Source organism: Bos grunniens, chromosome 14 (assembly GCF_055505025.1).
Source record: "Bos grunniens cultivar Pamir isolate PY7600 chromosome 14, Bosgru_T2T1.0, whole genome shotgun sequence".
NCBI lineage: Eukaryota > Metazoa > Chordata > Mammalia > Artiodactyla > Bovidae > Bos > Bos grunniens.
This window is the reverse complement of record NC_141178.1, coordinates 20,573,058-20,594,332: the sequence shown is the minus strand read 5'-3', so window position 1 is coordinate 20,594,332 and position 21,275 is coordinate 20,573,058. Positions and strand designations below refer to the sequence as shown.

Here is a 21,275-nt window from a genome sequence, read left to right as displayed (position 1 = left end):
TCTGTTCACCTGCATCTTTCATTATATCCTTTATGGTAAATCAGTAAATATGAGTAAGTTCTGTGAGCAGTTCTAACACATTTTCAAAGCTGAGGAAAGGGTTATGGGAACCCCTGATTCACAGCTGGTTGGTCAGAAGTACAGGTGCCAACTTGAGGCCGGCATCTGAGTGGGGGCCAGTCTTCTGGGACTGAGCCAGTAACCTGTGACCCCTGCATTGAAGGCGGATTCTTTACCAACTGAGCTGTCAGGGAAGCCTATTTATTTTTATTTATTTATTTGACTGTGCCAGGTCTTAGTTGCAGCATGTGGGGTCTAGTTCCCTGACCAGAGATCGAACCCAGGCCCCCTGCATTGGGAGCATATGGAGTCTTAGCCACTGGAGCGCCGGGGAAGTCCTGTAACCTGTGAGGTCTGTGTTAACTCCAGGCCGTTAGCGTCAGAATTGAGTTAAATTATAAGGAACCCAGTTGGTGTACACTGATAATTGGAAAAATGCTGGATATGGAAAAAAACCTACCCATTGGATATCATTAGTCTGAGGCGTTGAGGAAAACAGGAGTTTTTCCTTTAGCTCTGCTTGATCGATCAACTCATTCCACAAACATTTATTGCATGCTTTTCTGTGCCAGTCACTGGTCACTGGGAATCGAAAGGTGATCTAATTCGAGCCCTTGTCGTCAGGGAGCTCACTGTCTGGTGGGTGGGACAGATGTCAAACACAGAATAACACTACAGTATGGTGAGGGCTGTAGAGACATGCAGGATCCTACCACAGCCGGCTGACACGAATGATCGGGAGAGGGCGGCTGCCCGTGGCACTGGGGAAGGAAAATCTACTTTAATACAAGGAGCCGAGGAAGTGCTATCCTTGCCTTTGGTGGGACTGTTCTGTGACCTGTCTATGCTTGATGATACTAGGAAAGCAGTTAGGGACTCAGGGCCCCTAAGCATAAATGGACAGAACAGAGACTGAGGGTGGCTACATATATTCAGTTATGCCGGCTGTGGTCTACACAAGGGCACCCAGATTAAAGCGGAGACCAGGAGGAAGGAAAGGGTGACTTTTACTAATGCTTCCCAAAGGGGGCACCTCTTTCTAATGTACCCAGTTCAGTTCAGTCGCTCAGTCATATCTGATTCTTTGCAACCCCATGAACCGCAGCACACCAGGCCTTCCTGTCCATCACCAACTCCTGGAGTTCACCCAAACCCATGTCCATTGAGTCAGTGATGCCATCCAACTATCTCATCCTCTGTCGTCCCCTTCTCCTCCTGCCCTCAATCTTTCCCAGCTTCAGGGTCTTTTCAAATGAGTCAGTTCTTCGCATCAGGTGGCCAAAGTATTGGAGTTTCAGCTTCAACATCAGTTCCTCCAATGAACACCCAGGACTGATCTCCTTTAGGATGGACTGGTTGGAGTTCCTTGCAGTCCAAAGGACTCTCAAGAGTCTTCTCCAACACCACAGTTCAAAAGCATCAATTCTTTGGGGCTCAGCTTTCTTTATAGTCCAACTCTCACATCCATACATGACCACTGGAAAAACCATAGCCCTGACTAGACGGACCTTTGTTGGCAAAGTAAAGTCTCTGTTTTTTCATGTGCTGTCTAGGTTGGTCATAACTTTCCTTCCAAGGAGTAAGCGTCCTTTAATTTCATGGCTGCAAGCAGCATCCGCAGTGATCTTGGAGCCCAGAGTAATAAAGTCGGCCACTGTTTCCCCATCTATTTGCCATGAAGTGATGGGACCGGATGCCATGATCTTCGTTTTGTGCCCGAGGTGCAGTTATTTGCCAGCAGAGAATCCCGGGATGGGATCATATTTTTCAATGACCCTGTGATCATGGGTGGTCAGGCTTACTGGGTTACTTTGTAACTGCTCTCATGATGTTGGCACATCTTAATAGCCCAGGGACATTTCTTTGGATCTGGATGAAATTTCCCACGTCTTGCTTTATTTTGGATGGGAAGTAGTTTCTTGACCGCTCTGTCAGGGTTCACCTGGGGGGAAGAGAAGCCCCTGTGAGTTCTGGGGTAAGGGATTTGTTAGAGGGGTGAGACCTCACCCCCTGCAGGAGGAGTCGGGGAGGTGAAGGCCTGGGAAGGGAGAGTTGGGGAGGGTCAGAGAGGGAGCCACCACAGAGCCAGACCGGAGTGGGGAGAATGTCTTTGCGGAGGGGCTGTGCCCCATGTGGGTCTCTCCTCCAGGGGTCAAGCTGTTGAGGGAGACTCTGGGGCTGCTGTTGGGAGAAGCTGGACATGGAGGGAGTGGAGGAGAGCGAGGACAAGTGGTCCTGGCACCTCTGTGTCTGCCTGTCATGGTGCTTCATCCTGACTGCCTTCTGAGAGTACTGGCCACCACCTCACAAGATCTTCCCAAGCGCTAACAAGCTCCTCCCTTGGCCAGCTGTACCTCAGGGTTACTGGGGAGGGAGCTAGGAGAGGGAGTTCGGCTTTAGCCAAGTTTGCCAAGGAACAAACTACCACACTTGAAGGAAAGGGCTGGGGGAGGTGTGCAGAATGAAGACACAAACACTGCAGGTCCTCAGTTCAAAGCCCTGGGGTTCTGAGGTGTGTGTGAAGCAAACTTGCTTGGGAAGCTGTCGAGAGAGAAATTTCCAAGCCTCAGCTCTCAGGATCATGAGGTGGGGTCTGCACGCCTGTTTTAACAAGCTCTATAGGGGCTTCCCTGGTGGCTCAAATGGTAAAGAATCTACCTGTGATGCAGGAGACCCAGGTTTGATCCCTGGGTGGGGAAGATCCCCTGGGGAAGGGAATGGCTACCCACTCTAGTATTCTTGCCTGGAGAATCCCCATGGACAGGGGAGCCTGGTAGGCTGCAGTCATGAGGTCACAAAGAGTTGAACGTGACAGAGTGACTAACACACACACATAGGTGGTACTGATGCACAAAAAGCTTGAAAACCACTGTCACCAACCTTACAAGCCAGTAAATAGGTTATGAATCAATTCAACTCCAGTGGCCTGCTTGTGGAAGCCTTCGATCATAACCTGCCATTTAGGGACCCTGGGATTGTGACCCAGATTTCAACACTACTGCAATTCCCTCCTGAGGGGGCCTTTGATGGGTTCTTCATCTCCCTGCCTGACCTTTTCAAAAGCAGATGAGATCCTGAACTCTTCTCCGAGGGAGCTGGGTGTGGTGGATCGGCAGAGGAATCTCGTTCAGATACTCCCAAGGAGTTGATGGATCAGGAAAGCCAAAGTGTGCTCCACCCTGCAAACTGGGTTTACTGGTAACACACAATTGATTGATCTCATTCAGATGATCACCATTGAACAACATGCATCTGACAGCCCTAAGTGCGTGAGCGTCTGTGCAGGGCACCATGTGAAGAAGTGGAAATGCTGGGTGTCTGCCTTAGAGGTCAGGGAGGACCAGATTTACAGACCCTCCAATGGTCCTCATTTGCCCTGGGGCTCTCAAGACCCTCCCCTGGCCACTTAGCTACAATCACTTCCAACTCAGCTCAGTGGAAATTTTTGACCCAACCAAAGCTATGGGAAATGCCAGCCTCTATTTCCTTGGGAAGTAAGGCAGGCAACCCAATAAATCTCAAGGGAGGGCCTTGAGTGGCCCAGCCAAGGTACAAGACTGAGCTGAAGAGCTCCCTCCACAAGGTCAGAGTCAAGGCCAGCATGGACCAGCCCTTCCCATTTCTGTGTCTTCCAACTTTGTGAACAGAATCAGAAAGAAACTGAATCACATTCAAAATGTCCTTCTCTCCCGTCTTCTCCTCCTTCTAGTATCAGTCAACTTTAGCAGTACTGACCGAACATATTGGTAGGCCGAGGATCCACGGATGGGAAGCCTGCTCAACTGCCCTGGGACCTTGATGCAGATTCCTGAGTTCTACCCTCAAAGAACCTGACTCAGTAAGTGAGCCTGGGCAGCTGCATTTTAAATGGTGCCACGATCGAGTCCCATGCAGCTGGTCAAGGACGAGATTCTGGAAAACATTGTCCTAGGCAGAATGCTTGTGGAGGTGGGGTGGGAAGAGGAAGGGGCGGACCAGAAAAAGATTTCACAGCCTCCTTGGGAAGGCAGATGGCACACAAGTGAAGAAGATGTAAGGCTAGGCGACAAGCAGAGCCCCACAGAGACCCTGGGAAAAGGGAGAATTTACGTAAGTCCATTTAATCTTTGTCTGTTTTGTTCATGGTGGTATCCCCAGCACCTAGCTGGGACTGTGATGAGACAAGCCAGGCATCTGGGGCACAAAATGTAAGAAGGTGTTCACTCTCTGGTGACGGCCCTGCTCTCGCTGCTCCTACGAGATGTACCTGCTGAAAGTCTGCACCCTAGATGCCTCACCACCTCACCCGCCTCATAGCCCTGGAACTGACAACCAAGCTGCTGCATGGCAGGCACCCTGTAAATATCTGCTGGGTGAATGGACAACTCTCTTTCACAGACATTTACCAAGTGGAAACCGTGACACTCGGTGTGGGCAGTGGCGGTGGGGGTGGGCCCAGGACAAAGTGACAGTCTAGGAATGAATTTGGAGAAGGAAATGGCAACCCACTCCAGTGTTCTTGCCTGGAGAATCCCAGGGACGGCGGAGCCTGGTGGGCTGGGATCGCACAGAGTCGGACACGACTGACGCAACTTAGCAGTTAGCAGGAATGAATTAGATGCAGACTGAGCTCTGAAAGAAGTTACAACCTAATAAGGTGAACAGGGCGCTTCCCCAGTGGCTCAGTGGTAAAGAATCTGCCTGCAGTGCAGGAGATGATGTGGCTTTGGTCCCTGGGTTGGGAAGATCCCCTGGAGGAGGAAATGGCAACCTACTCCAGTATTCTTGTCTGGAAAAACCCATGGACAGAGGAGACTGGTGGGCTGCAGTCCATGGGGTCACAAAGAGTAGGACACGACTGAAGCCACTGAGCACACAGGCACCCGTGGTGAGCAGGCTGGGAAATAAAAAATGCAAGAGAGTGAAGGCTGCTGGAAAGGGAGGGGTTCGGGTCAGGGGCTCGGGGCTAAGTGACCTCTGCTACTTGAGAGCCGGGACTCTGCCTCTCGTGGCACACCTTGTCCCGGCGCAGCACAAGCACAGGGTGGCTGGCACTTAATACACATTTGTCTGAATGAATGGCAGGCAACAGCCTCGACGGTCCAGAGACATGCCTGGGTGTGTGGTGCTGCTTTATAGCTGAACCTAAGTCCAAAAAAGCCAGTGCCTGAAATTAGCTGAGGTCAATAACAAAGGCTCCCTAATGATCCCGACCAACAGATCCCACACTTGGTTGATTATCAAAACCACTGTAGGCGTTTGAAAAATACTGACTCCTAGGCCCCACCTCCTACAGGTACCAAATCAGGATCTTTGTGTCAGGGCTCAGGAATCTGCATCTGAAACTCCCTGAGTGCGGCTCCTGAGCACCCAGGCCATTCTTACCCAGCAACATCGTTTGAATCAGGAGACAAGATGCCAGCTTCTTGGGGGCACTTGGTGGGCCCGGACTCCAAGAGTTGCCATGGCCCTCACATATACCCCCATCTTTGTATTGTGGTAAAATACACATAACAAAGTTTATCATCTTAGTCATTTTTAAATGTACAGTTCAGTGGTATTCCCTAGTGGCTCATACAGTAAAGAATCTGCCTGCAATGCAGGAGACCCAGGTTATATTCCCTGGGTTGGGGAGATCCCCTGGAGAAGGGAACGGCAACCCACTTCAGTATTCTTGCCTGCAGAATCCCATGGACAGAGGAGCCTGGCAGGCTCCAGTCCATGGGGTGGCCAAGAGTTGGACACTACTAAGTGACTAACACTTCACTTCAGTGGTGTTAAGTTCATTCATAACACTGTGCAACCTTCATCACCATCCAACCCCAGAACTCTTTTCAACTTGCAAAATTGAAAGCTTTGCACTCATTAAACAAGGACTCCTCGCTTTCTCTTTCTCCCAGCCCCTGGCAACCACCGGGCTACTTTCTGTCTCTACGATTTTGATTTCTGTAGGTACCTGATATCTTAGCTGGTTCAGGCTGCTTGAACAAAAATTTCATAGGTTTGAGTGGCTTAAACAACAAAAGATTTATTTCCTCACAATTCTGGAGGCAGGGAAGTCCCAAATCAAGATATCTGTAGATTAGGTATGGACCATTTCCTGGCTCACAGAGAGCTGTCTTCTGCTGGGTCCTCCCGTGGTGGAAGGGGTAAGGGAGCTCTCTGGGGTCTCTCTTATAAGGGCACTAATCCCATTCATCACCTCCTACTACTATCGCATTGGAGGTTAGGTTCTCAACATATAGATTTTGAGAGGACATGAACATTCAGCCTGTGGCATTTAAACAAGTGGAATCATACAGTATTTGTCTTTTTGTGACTGCCTTATTGCATTTAGCATAATGCCTTCAAGTTTCATCCATGTTGTAACAGATATCCGCATTCTTTCCTTTTAAAAACTGAATAAAACTGCATTGTGTGTATATACCACATTTTGCTTATCTATTTGACATGGGTTGCTTCTATATTTTAGCTACGATGATAATGCGGCAGTGAACATGGATATACAAACATGTCTTGGAGACCCTGTTTTCAACTCTTTAGGGTACTTACGCAAAGTGAAATTGCTGGATCATACGGTAAATCCTTTTTTAATTTTATGAGAAACTGTTATGCTATTTTCCACAGCAGTTGTACCATCTTACATTCCCACCGGTGGTATACAAGTGTTCTATTTTCTTCACAACCTGAAAACATTTGGGGTTTTGTTTGTTTGTTTCTGTTTGTGTTAATTATAGCCATCCTAATGGCTAGTATCTCATTGTGGTTTTAATTTGCATTTCCCTAATGATTGGTGATATTGACCTTTTTTTTTTCATGTGCTTATTGACTGTTTGTGTATCTTTCTTGGAGAAATGTCTGTTCAAGGCCTTTACTCTTTTTTTTAAATCAGGTGTTTTTTGTGGTTGTTGAGTTTCAGGAATTCTCTATATATTCTAGACATTTATCCCTTATCAGATAAGTGATTTGCAAATATTTTCCCCGTTCTTTGGGTGGCCTTTTCATTCTAATGATAATGTCCTTTGATGCACAAACTTTTTCCCTCTCTGTGGTTTTCCAGGCAAGAATACTGAGTTCAAAGAGAGAATGCAGGTAGCTTGAATAAAATGAAGGGAGGTGAACTTCACAAAGAATTAGCCCGGGGTCCAGGGCAATAGCCAGAGAAGGCAATGGCAACCCACTCCAGTACTCTTGCTTGGAAAATCCCATGGATGGAGGAGCCTGGTAGGCTGCAGTCCATGGGGTCACTAAGAGTCGGACACAACTGAGTGTCTTCACTTTCACTTTTCACTTTCATGCATTGGAGAAGGCAACCCACTCCAGTGTTCTTGCCTGGAGAATCCCAGGGACGGGGGAGCCTCGTGGGCTGCCGTCTATGGGGTCTCACAGAATCGGCATGACTGAAGCGACTTAGCAGCAGCAGCAGGGCAATAGCATTTGGTTGTTATCATACATACCTTTCTAACAACATACCCAGCTTCTCAGCTTCCTTTTCTGGCCTCTACCAAAGCTTCACTGATGCCCAGAAGATTTTGAGGGGCGTGGTGAACCTTGGCTTCCATCTGGGATGCAACAGTGAGGTCTAGAAGCCTGGTGTTCAGGTGATGCCAGTTTTATTCTTAAACACAGCAGTAACCCCTGCCCACTTCTCTCTTCTCTGGTTCCTTGCTGAGCCCTCTTCCAGCACTCCTCTTCTTCCTGCCTTGCTTCCACAGCAGGAGTAGTCTAGATGTGTGCCACAAGGGCGTGGGACATGTGACTTGAGGAAGGTCTGAAGCTGTGGGCCCACAGGAGCCATCTCAGCAGGCTTGGCTCCCTTCACTTAGAGAAAAGGAGCATGCTTTGTACTGCTCTTTGCTCTTTCAGGACATTTCTTCCCCCAGGTAATGATGAGGAAATAGCTGGGCAAAGGGAAAAGCTGGAACTCCCAAACTCAGACCCATCCTTCAACTTAAAACACAAGGTACTTGATGGGAATTCCCTGGCAGTCCAATGGTTAGGACTCTGCACTTTTACTGCCAAGGGCATGGGTTCAATCCCTGATCGGGGAACTCAGATCCTGCAAGCCACATGGCTGAGGGGGGAAAAATGTTGTAAGGTTGTTAATCTACTTCCGGGGCCTCACCCAGGCATCCTTCCTACCACTGCATCCAGCTTGAGCTCCTCCAGGGACCATGCTTCTGAATCAGTTCATTGTAACAACTGACTCTTTTTAAAGCAGAGCTTCTCTATGAGATGGCCTTTGCATTTCAGTAGCCACCTTTTGGCCAACTGCTCCCTTTTAGGAGGATAAGAAGCTTGATACAAAGAAGCAGCCTCATTTCATCTCCTTGGACAAAGACGGGGGAGGCAGGTGGACAGTGATGGAAGGGAGGAGGTAATATTTCAGGTACTTTTTTTTTTTTCTGGCATAGCCAAACAAACAAAAAACAACCGTGTGAGTTTTTTTTCTCCTCCCTCAGCCACATGGCTTGCAGGATTAGTTCCCTGACCAGGGACTGAACCCATACCCCCAGCAGGGAAAGCACAGAGCCCTAAGCTTTGGCCCCCCAGGGAACTCCCTGTTGGGACCTTTCTCTACCACATTCTGGTCAGCAGGTTCAGGCCTCCTCCAGACAGTTGCCTGGGAGTAAAAAACACCCTTTGTTAAGGAGGGTTGTGCAAACACTGTTACAAGTGATTTATTGGCGTGTGTTTAACCTTTATTGAATTGATCCAATTTACTCTACTAATTGATGCTCAATTCCAGCAAAAGCTCTGTTTCAAGGTTTATAGCCTGAAAATGTGGTTAAGATGTGTAAAAACACAGCAGGAAGATTCTCAACACAGTTCAGGTGATAAGGCGCTTCAACTGTATGAATGGCATCCACAGAGAAAAAGAGTTAGATTTCTTTGGGGTGGGAACCCCATAGTGGCAGAACTGAGATTAGTCGGATAGAAGCTACGGGAAGAACTTGATGCAAGGAAGAAACTTTTGACAAATTATAATTGTTTTTAAAATAAAAGTAAAAATGAAATTCCCTAGGAGATAGGGAGCATGTGAGCGCTGGAAGTTCTAAATGAAGGGGCAGAGGGGTCACCTGTCAGGATACTGGAAGGGGTGTGAGTTGATGTCAAAGAAGATCCAACTTAGGACTAGGATTCTGTGAGGAATGTTGGGGCTAGAAGGTTTATACACAGAGTTACCCTCTGTCGAGGGCCAGAGAAATGCTTTTCAGATAGGACTGAGGAGAAAGAAAACATTATTTCAAAAATTAGTTAACAAAATAGAGCATGGGTGTGAACTTATTTACCAAATGGAGATGGTGTTAGGCATGTCGGCCACAGAGCTGCTGTAAATACCAAGATAATATAGGAGTGTGCTTGGAACAGAACCTTAGCTCAATAAGTATTCACGATTATTAATAGATTATTTACAATGTGAAAAAGCTAGCTGGTCAATTTCTTCCTGAGAACACAGTCGTTAGATGGCTACTGAAATGAGTAGGGATCTATAGAAACTGACTGCAGTAGACAGCCCACGGTAGAGTGGGAAGAGGTAGGTGTTGGCTTTAGAAACCAAAACCTGGTTAATATGCCCACTTCTCTAAGCACAGGAGACAGCAACATTATCTGTAATGCCATATTCAAATACAGAATCCAGTAGCTTTTTGCTCCCCAGCATACACTTTACAGTGTACATTTACCTCTTTTGTGTATAGATGGGGACATACAGCATAAGTATTTATACATATGGCTTCCCTGTGGCTCAGTGGTAAAGAATATGCCTGCTAATGCAGGAGACGCAGGTTCGATCCCTGAGTAAAGAAGATCCCCTGGAAAGGAAAAAGCAATCCACTCTAGTATTCTTGCCTGGGAAACCCCATGGACAGAGGAGCCTGGAGGGCTACAGTCTATGGGGTAACAAAGAGTTGGATACGACTTAGCGACTAAACCACAATTACTCTAAATCCTTGAAGACAGGAAGTAGTGAACATATTATCTAATAAATCAGTCACTTATAAAATTGGTCCTTATTAAAAACATCACGTCTCAGTTAATACTACAATCCCTACCTCTTCTGTGATAGGGCCTTAAAAGTCCAAGTAAAGATGTTAAGATTTATAATTTTGTCAGAAAATGTATGCTGAGAAAAATAACATTTGAATCCTTTTCTAAGGATTAGTGCACATTTGCAGTGATAACCTAGGCTTGTTACACCTAAGAAAGCATATTTTAATGTCACTTAATTTCATTTTTCAACATGAAGCTCCAATCAAACTTTTCTCCCCACTGATTACAAAACCCTGATTCTTTGTTTAAGTGAATTTATATTAAATGTTCCTGCCTGGTAGTAATTATCCTCAGATGTGGAAAGAGAAAGAGAGGGAATGTGAGCAAGCACTGGTGACCTTTCTCGATTGTTGCCTAATTTTTTAGCTAAGTAGCAATGCAAGACAAACAGACCCACAGTGCTTTCTTTAAAACCTTGTGAAATGGAAGGAGAATAATATTTCCTCTTACTAGAGAAGGACCTAGAAAGTTACCTGGGTTCTTTCACCAGACTTTTTGCTGTTATCGAGTTTGTACGTTAAATAGAGGCTACACTCAGATCAGATACTTCAAGACACTTCAGAGTTCAAACCTTTTGATTGCCATTTGAATGGCTTCTTAGAATTTCAGAGCTAGAAAACCATGTTAGAAAATGGTCCCGGGGCAGGGGGTCAAACTTGCGTGGCTTTTGGTTAAATACATTTGGAGGCAATCCCCTCATTTAATAGGTAAAAAAACTGAAGAGAAAGTAGTTTTTCCCTAGACAACCCTGGAGATTAGTGGCTTGATTGGAGCCAGGACCCAAGCCTCCTGACTCAAAAGTTGTGTTTTTCAACCTTGGCCACACACTGGAATCACCTGAGGAAATTCAAAAACTGATGCTCCCTGATCCTACTGAGGTCTGGGTCCCACCCTCCAGAAACGCTGACTTAACTGGTCCTGGGTGCAGCTGAACTGGGCATTATGAAAAGCTCCCCAGGTGATTCTAAGATGCAAATAAGATTGAGATTCACCCATCTTTCCTAATTTTTGCTCTTACAAAAGGACTTGTATCACTTCCCACTACAGTCCTTCTTCCTATCTTTCTACTTTTTCCTTGTAATTAACCCTATTCTTTCTCTGGTGTTGCCATAACCCGACGGTTATTAAAGCCCAGTGCCTGACAAGGTTGGGGGGCAGTGACCTCCAGTGGGCAGAAGGGGGTGGGGGACTGGGGACAGGGTGGGGATAATTCAGAAGGTTTACAAAACTACAGAGCAGTGGGCACCTAGTCTGCCCGGCCTTCTTATACTGAACAGATGGTGAATTTCAAAGCCGAATGTACCAGGGAACCAATGCCATACACTCAAATTTAAGTTTAAATATTCTCCATATGCTTGGGTTTTGAATTCTTTCCTGGAGCAGCAGGCAGCTGAAGCTAACCACCCTGAGTCCTAGCAGACAGCAAATGTCGCTTGGAGCTGAAAACTGCCGACTGCTGTGGTGACGGGATTGGAAGCCAAGCCCTGGACCAATCCATTTCACCACCTGCTTGCTCTTCCCTCAGTTGTCAGAGGGTCTTTTCATTGCATGTAGTTGGGTATGTAAAAATGAGTCTTGGACCCTGTCCTAGAAGGACAGTGGTGGAAAAAGTAAATTAGAAATTAATCTTTCCTTTTTTTTTGGCCATGCCCTGCCACTGGTGAGCTCTTAGTTCCCAGACCAGGGGTTGAACCTGGGCCCTTGGCAGTGAAATCGTGGAATCCTAACTACTGGACCATTGGGGAAGTCCCTAATCTTTCCTTTTGAGAAAACCCTATCCCAGAAGGCCTCATGCCCTTGTGCTGGGCTTGTGTTCACAACCATTATGATGATGAACGAACGCTCCAGCCCACCTCAGATCGCGGAGTTGCAGCTAGGCTGGAGGAGTCCCATGATGCTCTGTGACCTGGTGGATTTTGTCAGAGGCTAGAGAACTGCTCTGTGTTCTTGCCATTTGGAAATTCCCATAAACAACCAACCTGGCAAATACCGGATCCTGCTGGTCATGTGCACACCAGATCTGGCTGCACAGAAGGTAGCTTCCATTTTTCTGAAAGACGTGGGGTTCTAGTGATGAATACTCCACTCCTTTCTTGCAGAGGCTTTCACTCTAGTGTTTCACCCGCTTCTACTTTCCTTCCCAAACCGTGGGAACCCAAGAGTTCACTTTAATGATGTCCAATTTGTTTTCTTTTCAGATTTATCCAATCATTTCTGGGGCTTCCCAGGTGACTCAGTGGGTAGAGAATCTGCCTGCAATGCAGGAGACCCAGGAGACCTGGGTTCAATCCCTGGGTGGCGGAAGATCCCCTGGAAGAGGCCATGGCGACCCACTCCAGTATTCTTTGCCTGAAAAATCTCATGAATAGAGGAGCCTGGTGGGCTACGGTCCATAGAATCACAGAGTCAGACAAGACTGAAGGGACTCAGCACACATGTACACGATTGTTTTTGGAACACACATTCCACCGTTTCTTGAAGGGAAGGAAAACAGTAGATGGTACTTTATACCTTTGGACATAAGGATAGGAGCAACTCTCTCCTTGTTATCATGTATTAATTTGGGGACATATTCTAGCACCATAAAACAAAGCACTTTGAAACTACTACCAATTAAACTTCTAAATTAGGTATAAACTAGTTTGAGGTCAGGTTGCTCCACCCTGTCTTAGGGGACTGGGGGATCCATTTCTAAAACATTATTGATGGGCTTCTTATGTGATTAATTTTGGGCAGTGGACACAGGAAATTAGGTTCCCATCCTCCATGAGTTCACGGTCTAATGAAGATCAGAAATACTTAAATTATAGACGACTGCCCTGTGTGGTATGTCCTACAGGAGACAGATGCACAATAAGGGAATTCCTTAGATTCTCTGTCAAATCAGTGGTGTCACCAGAACTAAGAAAGCAACCCCCTGATCGAATATATCCTGACACACCTGTGGACAGTGATGTCCACGTTACTTTGGAGCCCAGGTTCTGTCTGCTAGGGATCTGCTGCAGGTGAGTGTAGCAAGAAATCAAGATGAGAGGACACTGGCTGCAGCAGGAAAGATGTCAAAGGGAGGAAGTCTGTAATCTGTAGCGAGGCAACAGTGAGGAAGATGGCCCCTGAAATGGGGAGTTACACGTGGAATACGTCATGTAGGGCTGGACTGTGAAGGTCCTTATGCATTTGATACAGGAAAGCTTTAGATAAAAGTTTTATCTTTTTTTCACCCCAGGTGAGGAAATTTGAATTAAAAACTCAGTTTCTAAACACTTCATCATTAATCCATATAAGGTTCTTTTACTTTTTACTTTTTAACCTCCAAACCCTAATTATATTCCTTTTGGCCCGATAGTACCTACTCTCATGTTTAACTTATCTTTAGATGTGCATGCATACCTTTTTCAAAAGGCTTATTACTATCATGTGAATATATCTTTATAGAAGTGATAATGTGCTATAAATCCTGTTCTGTTTCCTGTCTTCCTCCCAACACTAGGTTTCTAAGTCCCATCAGTGTTGCTATGTACATCTGGTTGACATTTCTTAACTGCTGTCGACTTTTTAACAGTGCACATCTTCCATATTTTACTAATAATACCTTTCTCTAATGATAAGCACCTGGGCTGCCTCCACTATTCACTTACCCCAAGAAATCCCATGATGAACATCCTTATGGACCTGTGAGGGAATTTCTTGGGAGTATATAGTCAAAATTTTTTTCACAAGTCATAGGGCATGTGCATGCTTAATCTCAACAGCTGTAATCTCAACAGCTGTCAGACTGCTTTTCTGAGGGATGGTAGCAATTGACACTCCCTCCAGCAGTGTGCTAGTGTTCCATCTTCGACGTTCTCAGCTGCACCATCATCACCCTTCTGATATTGGTCTTCTTTGGCTTTCTAAGACAGAAGTTTAGAACAGATACAGTAAGGTCACAGGGCATTCTCTAAAGCTCTTCACCTATACTCATAGGTTAATGGGGATGCTTCACCTATACTCATAGGAGAATGGGGATGCTTTAGGAGAACTGTGCGGGGATGAACGATCTGATTTGCAAAACCAAAAGATGCAATATAAATTCTCTGGAAAGTTTAGGAGATATTTAGCATCACAAATGCAAAATATTTTCTCTATACATTTCTATGTATAAATATCCCATTTAACATTTGTTTCCGCTCCCATGATTGGTTAGTTTCTGCTGATCTGGACTAAAACATGATTTCACTTGGTCATCATGGCCAGTCTTCACCATGGCTGGTAGTGGAAGACAAGAGACAGGGAAGGTGGGGCTGCAAGACCAGAGTATCTTGCTGAGCAGAAGCCTCGCCTCGCTTGATGAGCTGGGTCCGCCTCATTATCTTCAGCTGTCATCCTCCTCGTGCGAGAGAGTTAGATGGAATATTAAAGTGACACTCAGTGATAACAAGGAACATCTGTAGAGTACTTACTACTCAAAGTGTGGTCCTCGGACCAACAGCTTAGGTATCACCTGGGATGTTGCTTGTTAGAAATTCAGAATCTTCATGCCCGCCCAAGACCTACTGCATCAGAATCTGACTTTAGCAAGATTGCCAAGGGATTCTATGCACATTAGAGTTTGAGAAGCACTGCTTCAGTCTTTGCCAAACATTTTCACATAGTCTGTCCTATTTAAACTTTTCCCAAACCCTGATTTTCTTGGGTATCAGTTATTATGTAATTCCCATGGCACAGGTGAGGAAACTGAGGCTGGGCTGTCTAAAGGGACTAGCCCAGGAATACTCAGAAGAGCCAGTGCAGCCAGATTTTCAGACTCGGCAACTGCCTCTCAAGGTCATACTTTATTTACACCCCCCTCTCCCCATGCCCCATGTTTCCTCATTCCAACAGGAAAACACCCAGGAAGAGCTAATTTCAGAGCCAAACACAAGTGAACTGCTGTTGAAGCTGCCCAGTCCGGTGTCTCCTGGGATGCAGGTTGTACTCACTGCTATTCAGCCTCAGCTCTCCTGAGGCAGCCAGATTGCTACTGAGTATGAGATGGGTGGAGCTATTAGTGGGTCCCTCCCTTGATTGTGTACCAGGGTCCATTTTTCTTTCTTAAAAGCAGGTAGGGACTTCTCTGGTATTCCAGTGGATAGGAATCTGCCTGCCAAAGCAGGAGACACAAGTTCGATCCCCAGTCTGGGAAGATCCCACACGCCACGGAGCAACAAAGCCCATGTGCCACAACTATTGAGCCTGTGCTCTAGAGCCCGGCAGCACAACTACTGAGCCCTTGTGCTGCAACCACCGAAGCCCGCAGTCCTAGAGCCCTGCTCAGCAACGAGAAGCCACCTCAGTGAGAAGCCTACACTAGAGAGCAGCCCCTGCTCACCGCAACTAGAGAAAAGCCCGCACAGCAATGAAGACCCAGCACAGCCAAAACTAAACTAATAATAATAATAAAAGCAGGTTAAGCAAGAGTGTTTAATATGGGGGCTCCCAGGCCCCCAAGATATTTATGAATAGAGTTCAGGAGTCTTCAAACTTAGCATTTTCTTTATCATAAGCACATATAGAAAACACACCACAGCAACAGCAGTGACTTTGTCACTGACAGAAATCACAGATATTTCTATATGGAATTGCAACTACTGCACATTTCAGAATCATGTTTATGCTCATCACAACTTCAATATTACTTCAGTTATTAGATCCACACTAGATATTTTTGTTTTTGATTTTGATTGGTGCATAGTTGATTTATAATGTTCTGTTAGTTTCAGGTGTACAGCAAAGTGAATCAGTTATACATGTTATACAGTATGAAGTCAAGCGGGCCTGAGGAAGCATCACTACGAACAAAGCTAGTGGAGGTGATGGAATTCCAGTTGAGCTATTCCAAATCCTAAAAGATGATGCTGTGAAAGTGCTGCACTCAATATGCCAGCAAATCTGAAAAACTCAGCAGTGGCCACAGGACTAGAAAACGTCAGTTTTCATTCCAATCCCAAAGAAAGGTAATGCCAAAGAATGCTCAAACTACCACACAATTGCCCTCATCTCACACACTAGCAAAGTAATGCTCAAAATCCTCCAAGTCAGGCTTCAACAGTAAGTGAACCAGTAAGTAAATCCAGATGTTCAAGCTGGATTTAGAAAAGGCAGAGGAACCAGAGATCAAATTGCCAACATCCATTGGATCAGCAAAAAAGCAAGAGAGTTCCAGAAAAACATCTACTTTTGCTTTATTGACTATGCCAAAGCCTTTGACTGTTAAGATCACAAAAGACTGTGTGGATCATAACAAACTGTGGAAAATTCTTCAAGAGATGGGAATATCAGACCACCTGACCTGCCTCCTGAGAAATCTGTATGCAGGTCAAGAAGCAACAGTTAGAACTGGACATGGAACAACAGACTGGTTCCAAAGAGGGAAAGGAGTACATCAAGGCTGTATATTGTCACCCTGCTTATTTAACTTATATGCAGAGTACATCATGCAAAATACCGGGCTGGAGGAAGCACAAGCTGGAATCAAGATTTCCAGAAGAAATATCAATAACCTCAGATACACAGATGACACCACCCTTATGGCAGAAAGTGAAGAACTAAAGAGCCTCATGATGAAAGTGAAAGAGGAGAGTGAAAAATTTGGCTTAAAACTCAACATTCAGAAAACGAAGATCATGGCATCCAGTCCCATCACTTCATGGCAAACAGATGGGGAAACAATGGAAACTGTGACAAACTTTCTTTTTTGGGCTCCAAAATCACTGCAGATGGTGACTGCAGCTATGAAATTAAAAGATGCTTGCTTCTTGGAAGAAAAGTTATGACCAACCTAGACAGCATATTAAAAAGCAGAGACATTACTTTACCAACAAAGGTCTGTCTAGTCAAAGCTATGGTTTTTCCAGTAGTCATGTATGGATGTGAAAGTTGGACTATAAAGAAAGCTGAGCACGGAATAATTGATGCTTTTGAACTGTGGTGTTGGAGAAGACTCTTGAGAGTCCCTTGAACTGCAAGAAGATCCAACAAGTCAATCCTAAAGGAAATCAGTCCTGAACATTCATTGGAAGGACTGATGTTGAAGCTGATACTCTAATAGTTTGGCCACCTGATGTGAAGAATTGACTCACTGGAAAAGACCCTGATGCTGGGAAAGGTTGAAGGTGGGAAGAGAAGGAGATGACAGAGGATGAGATGGTTGGATGGTATCACTGCCTTGATGGACATGGGTTTGAGCAAGCTCTGGGAGCTGGTGATGGAAAAGGAAGCCTGCATGCTGCAGTCCATGGGGTTGCAAAGAGTCAGACATGACTGAGCGACTGAATGGAACTGAGTATCCACTTTTTTAAAGATTCTTTTCCCACATAGGCCATTACAGAATATTGAGTAGAGTTCCCTGTGCTATACAGCAGGTCCTTATTAGTTACATATACTTTATACATAGTGGTGTGTATAGAGGGCTTCCCAGGTGGCACTAGTGGTAAAGAACCTGCATTCCAACCCAGGAGACCTAAGAGACATGGGTTCAATTCCTGGGTCTGGAAGATTCCCTAGAGAAGGACATGGCAATACCCACTCTAGTATTCTTGCAGGGAAAATCCCATGGACAGAGGAGCCTGGCAGGCTACAGTCTATAGGGTCTCAAGAGTTGGACAAGACAGAGGCAACTTAACACACACGTGTGCAACACATGCACGCATGTGTGTATATGTTAATCTCAATCTCCCAATTTATCGCTTTCCCCTTAGATCTTATTTTTTCATGTGTTCATAAAAGGGCACTATATTGCTAAATTATAATTTTTAAATATTTTCATAACTCTGCATACTATGTGCATGTTAAGTCGATTCAGTCATATCCGACTCTTTGCGGACTCTATGGGCTGTAACCTGCTAGGCTCCTCTGACCATGGGATTCTCCAGGCAGTAACACTGGAACGGATTGCCATTGCCTTCTCTGGGGGATCTTCCCGACCCAGGGATCAAACCTGTGTCTCCTGCACTGCAAGTGGATTCTTTACCACTGAGCCACGGGGGGAGCCCCTTGGTAACTCTATATCAGTATAATGGTTTCCTTTGTATTTTGACGAACTGCATTTTATGAACTTAGTGTTATTCAGAGAAGGAGCTCAAAGGCTTCATTAAACTGTAAAAGGACTGTGTCAGATTCTGGAAGCTTTATCACATCTTCCAGTCTTTTTGGTCGTTGGGTCACCTCCTACATTTGTTTTGTATCTGTTATCAGTAGCAACATAGCACTTAAAACCAAAAGGGCCTGTGTGCTTGGCTTCAGGGGTGAAATGAAGGCTTTCCCAAGAGGACTGCACATCATTGCAGTCAGACTTGGTGGGAGAGGGGGGTTGAAGAACCCCAAGGGAGCACATTTATGACACTTGCCCTTCTTCTAGATCTTCTCAACATTCAGAAAATTTCAATTAAAAATGCCAGTGCCAGACTTCCCTGGTGGCACAGTGGATAAAAATCTGCCTGCCAATGCAGGGGACTTGGGTTCGATCCCTGGACCCGGAAGATTCTACATGCTGCGGAGCAACTAAGCCTATGCAGCACAACTACTGAGGCCGCCGCTCTCAAGCCCATGAACTGCAAGTCCTGAGCCACAACTACTGAAGCCTGAGCACCTGGAGCCTGTACTGTGCCATAAGAGAAGCCGCCACGGTGAGAAGCCCATGCACCGCAATGAAGAGTAGCCCCCACTCTCCGCAACTAGAGAAAGCCTGTGCCAAGCAGAGATTCACAAAGAAGCTGGAAGACATTTGGCTTTTGAAAAGGAACACCCCTCCTTTCATACCCATGACAAGATCCCCGGGATTCTGAAGTCTGTATGTAGGTAAAAGTTAGTAACTGAGGCTCTACAGAGAAAATGGCAGCTCATACTTTTAAGCAGGCTGTAAGAACTCTGTAATCTTCATGTGCAGCGTGATAGATTATGTTAATAAACAACAATGCAGGGTACAAAGTAGCACACTATATTATTTAGAGAAGGCGGAGTGAGAAGGCAGGGCAGAGAAAAAGTCTGAAAAATGTGTATCCAAATGTTAATAGTGGTTAATTCTGAGTATCTTTATGGGAGATTTTCCTCATTTTATTCCTTTTTGTATCTTTTTCAATGATCAGCACATATAACCTTTGTTAAAAACAAACAAACAAAGGCAACAAGGCTGTTTTCATTTCATAAGAATCAAAATGTTAAACAACTCTTGTTTTACTGCTAGTTGGAACCCTGAAGTACTACTTAACTAGCTTCACACCTCTTGGGGACATAAAAAGAGGGGAATGCAGAGTGGAAATATGTAATTCTTTACCAAAAAAAAAATCTAAAATGTTATAATAGAACCATGGACTTTATATAAGGATCAAATTAGGTCTCCTGTATTCCTGGTGAACCCGGCTGTGCTTGTGCACAGCAGGCGCTGGATCAAGTTCACATGAACCTCCTTCCTTCCTGTTACCAGTTTATTTCCGTCTCAGAGCCCCAGTGGAGTGCTGGGGGGTGGGAGTGGGAACAGGGCTGCTGGGGGTTGGGTTCTTCCAGATCTACATACTTCCCCCTTCTCCAAGTTAAAACCATGTATTTCTTCCTCCAATTCTTCTTCCTTTTCTATTTATTTATTCATTTATCTTTGGCTGCCCTGGTCTTCGCTGCTCTGAGTGGGCTTTCTTGTGGAGAGCAGGGGCTACTCTCCTCACAGTGTGCGGACTTATTGTGGTGGCTTCTCTCGTGGAGCAGAGGCTCTGGGACGCACAGACTTCAGTAGTTGTGGCTCTCCGCTCCGGAGTTGAGGTTCCTGGACTTTAGAGCACATATGCTCAGTGGTTGTGGGGCACAGGCTTAGTTGCTCTGCGGCATGTGGGATCTTCCCAGACCAGGGATCAAACCTGTGTCCCTCTGCATTGGCAGGAGGACTTTTATCCATCGTGCCACCAGGGAAGCCCCTTCTCCCTTTACTAATACATCAATTATTCTAGACCTCCTTCCCGGGGCACTCTCTCAGCTGTTTTAAATTCTTTAAAAAAAAAGTATTGGGTTTTCCAGGTAGCACTAGTGGTAAAGAACCTGCTGGCCAATGCAGGAGACATAAGAGATGAGGGCTTGATCTCGGGGTCGGGAAGATCCCTTGGAGCGGGGCATGGCAACCCATTTCAATATTCATGCCTGGAGAATCCCATGGACAGAGGAGCCTAGTGGGCTATTGTCCACTAGGTCACAAAGAGTCAGACAAAACTGAAGCAACTGAGCACGTACACATTCATATAAAATGAGTATTTTGAAAACTGCATCTGTCCCTCCACAGCTGAAACACACTTTTTCAGTTATCCCTTGTGGCATACGAAGCCACCCCCAAACCTAGGGACATCCCTGCAGACAAAAGTGGGGGTAAAGGGATATTGGGTGGAGGGGAGGCAGGAAATGCTGCGTGGGTTGCTCTTCCATGTATTGTTCATGATTCTGTGGGTCAGAAATTCAAGGAGAGCCTATCTCTTCTACGGGTTGTGTCAGCTAGGCCTGCTTGACCAGGACTAGGAACTCCCCAGGTGGAGTCCTGGTCCTGGCTGGTGATTGGGATACCTTCTCCACATGGCCATTCTCCCTTCAAACGTTTTCTCTTTATTCAGTAAGTTAGCCTAGCCTAAGCAACTTCTGCCTGGTGGCTGATTTCCAAGAGAGTAAAACTGGGAAATTCAAAGGCTTCTTAAAACCCAGGCATGAAATCCCATAGCACCACCCAGATTTCTACAGGTCAGAGAGAGTCATGAGTCATAGGGCCAGCCCAGAATCAAGGGTTGGGGGAATTAAACTTCACACCTCTTGGTGCAGGAATGGCAGTCACTGGAAAAGGTTATGCAGAATGGGAGGGGTTTTGTGACCATCTTTAGAAACAAGCTACTCAACATATCAATATTTTAGAAGATTTTTTTTAAAGAGCTTAAAAACTATGGTAACTAGTGTAATGAAAATAATGAATGATGTATTCACCAGTCAGAGGGGATAATTATTTTTTCTAATCTGTCTGATACTTTCAGTTTCTGAATCAGCCCCTGTCTGCCTCTCATCTCCACTTTACATCACATTAGGCCAAGAAATAAGTGCATATTTATGCACTTCCCTCATGCAGCATACGTGAGGGAAGTCCTCACTGTGTCACATTTTGCCAGTATTTCAGCGTGTGGCTGTTCCCTCTTAATCTCCATCCT

General features: G+C 45.6%; 2 long non-coding RNA genes across 3 annotated transcripts; one reads left to right on the top strand and one right to left on the bottom strand.

The window, feature by feature from the left end:
• Window positions 1–593: 593 nt before the first annotated feature.
• LOC147359157 (uncharacterized) lies at window positions 594–8,418 on the bottom strand. The gene is made up of 2 exons (XR_015140174.1): window positions 7,497–8,418; window positions 594–2,002 (listed from the first exon to the last, which is right to left on the bottom strand). It is a non-coding gene; the product is annotated as an uncharacterized LOC147359157 (long non-coding RNA).
• A 2,728-nt stretch (window positions 8,419–11,146) lies between these two features.
• LOC147359156 (uncharacterized) lies at window positions 11,147–19,422 on the top strand. Of its 2 annotated transcripts, none has more exons than XR_015140172.1 (3): window positions 11,147–12,127; window positions 14,956–15,042; window positions 18,470–19,422. It is a non-coding gene; the product is annotated as an uncharacterized LOC147359156 (long non-coding RNA). The 2 variants fall into 2 exon arrangements; XR_015140173.1 differs by lacking the exon at window positions 18,470–19,422 and adding an exon at window positions 15,176–15,525.
• Window positions 19,423–21,275: the final 1,853 nt, after the last annotated feature.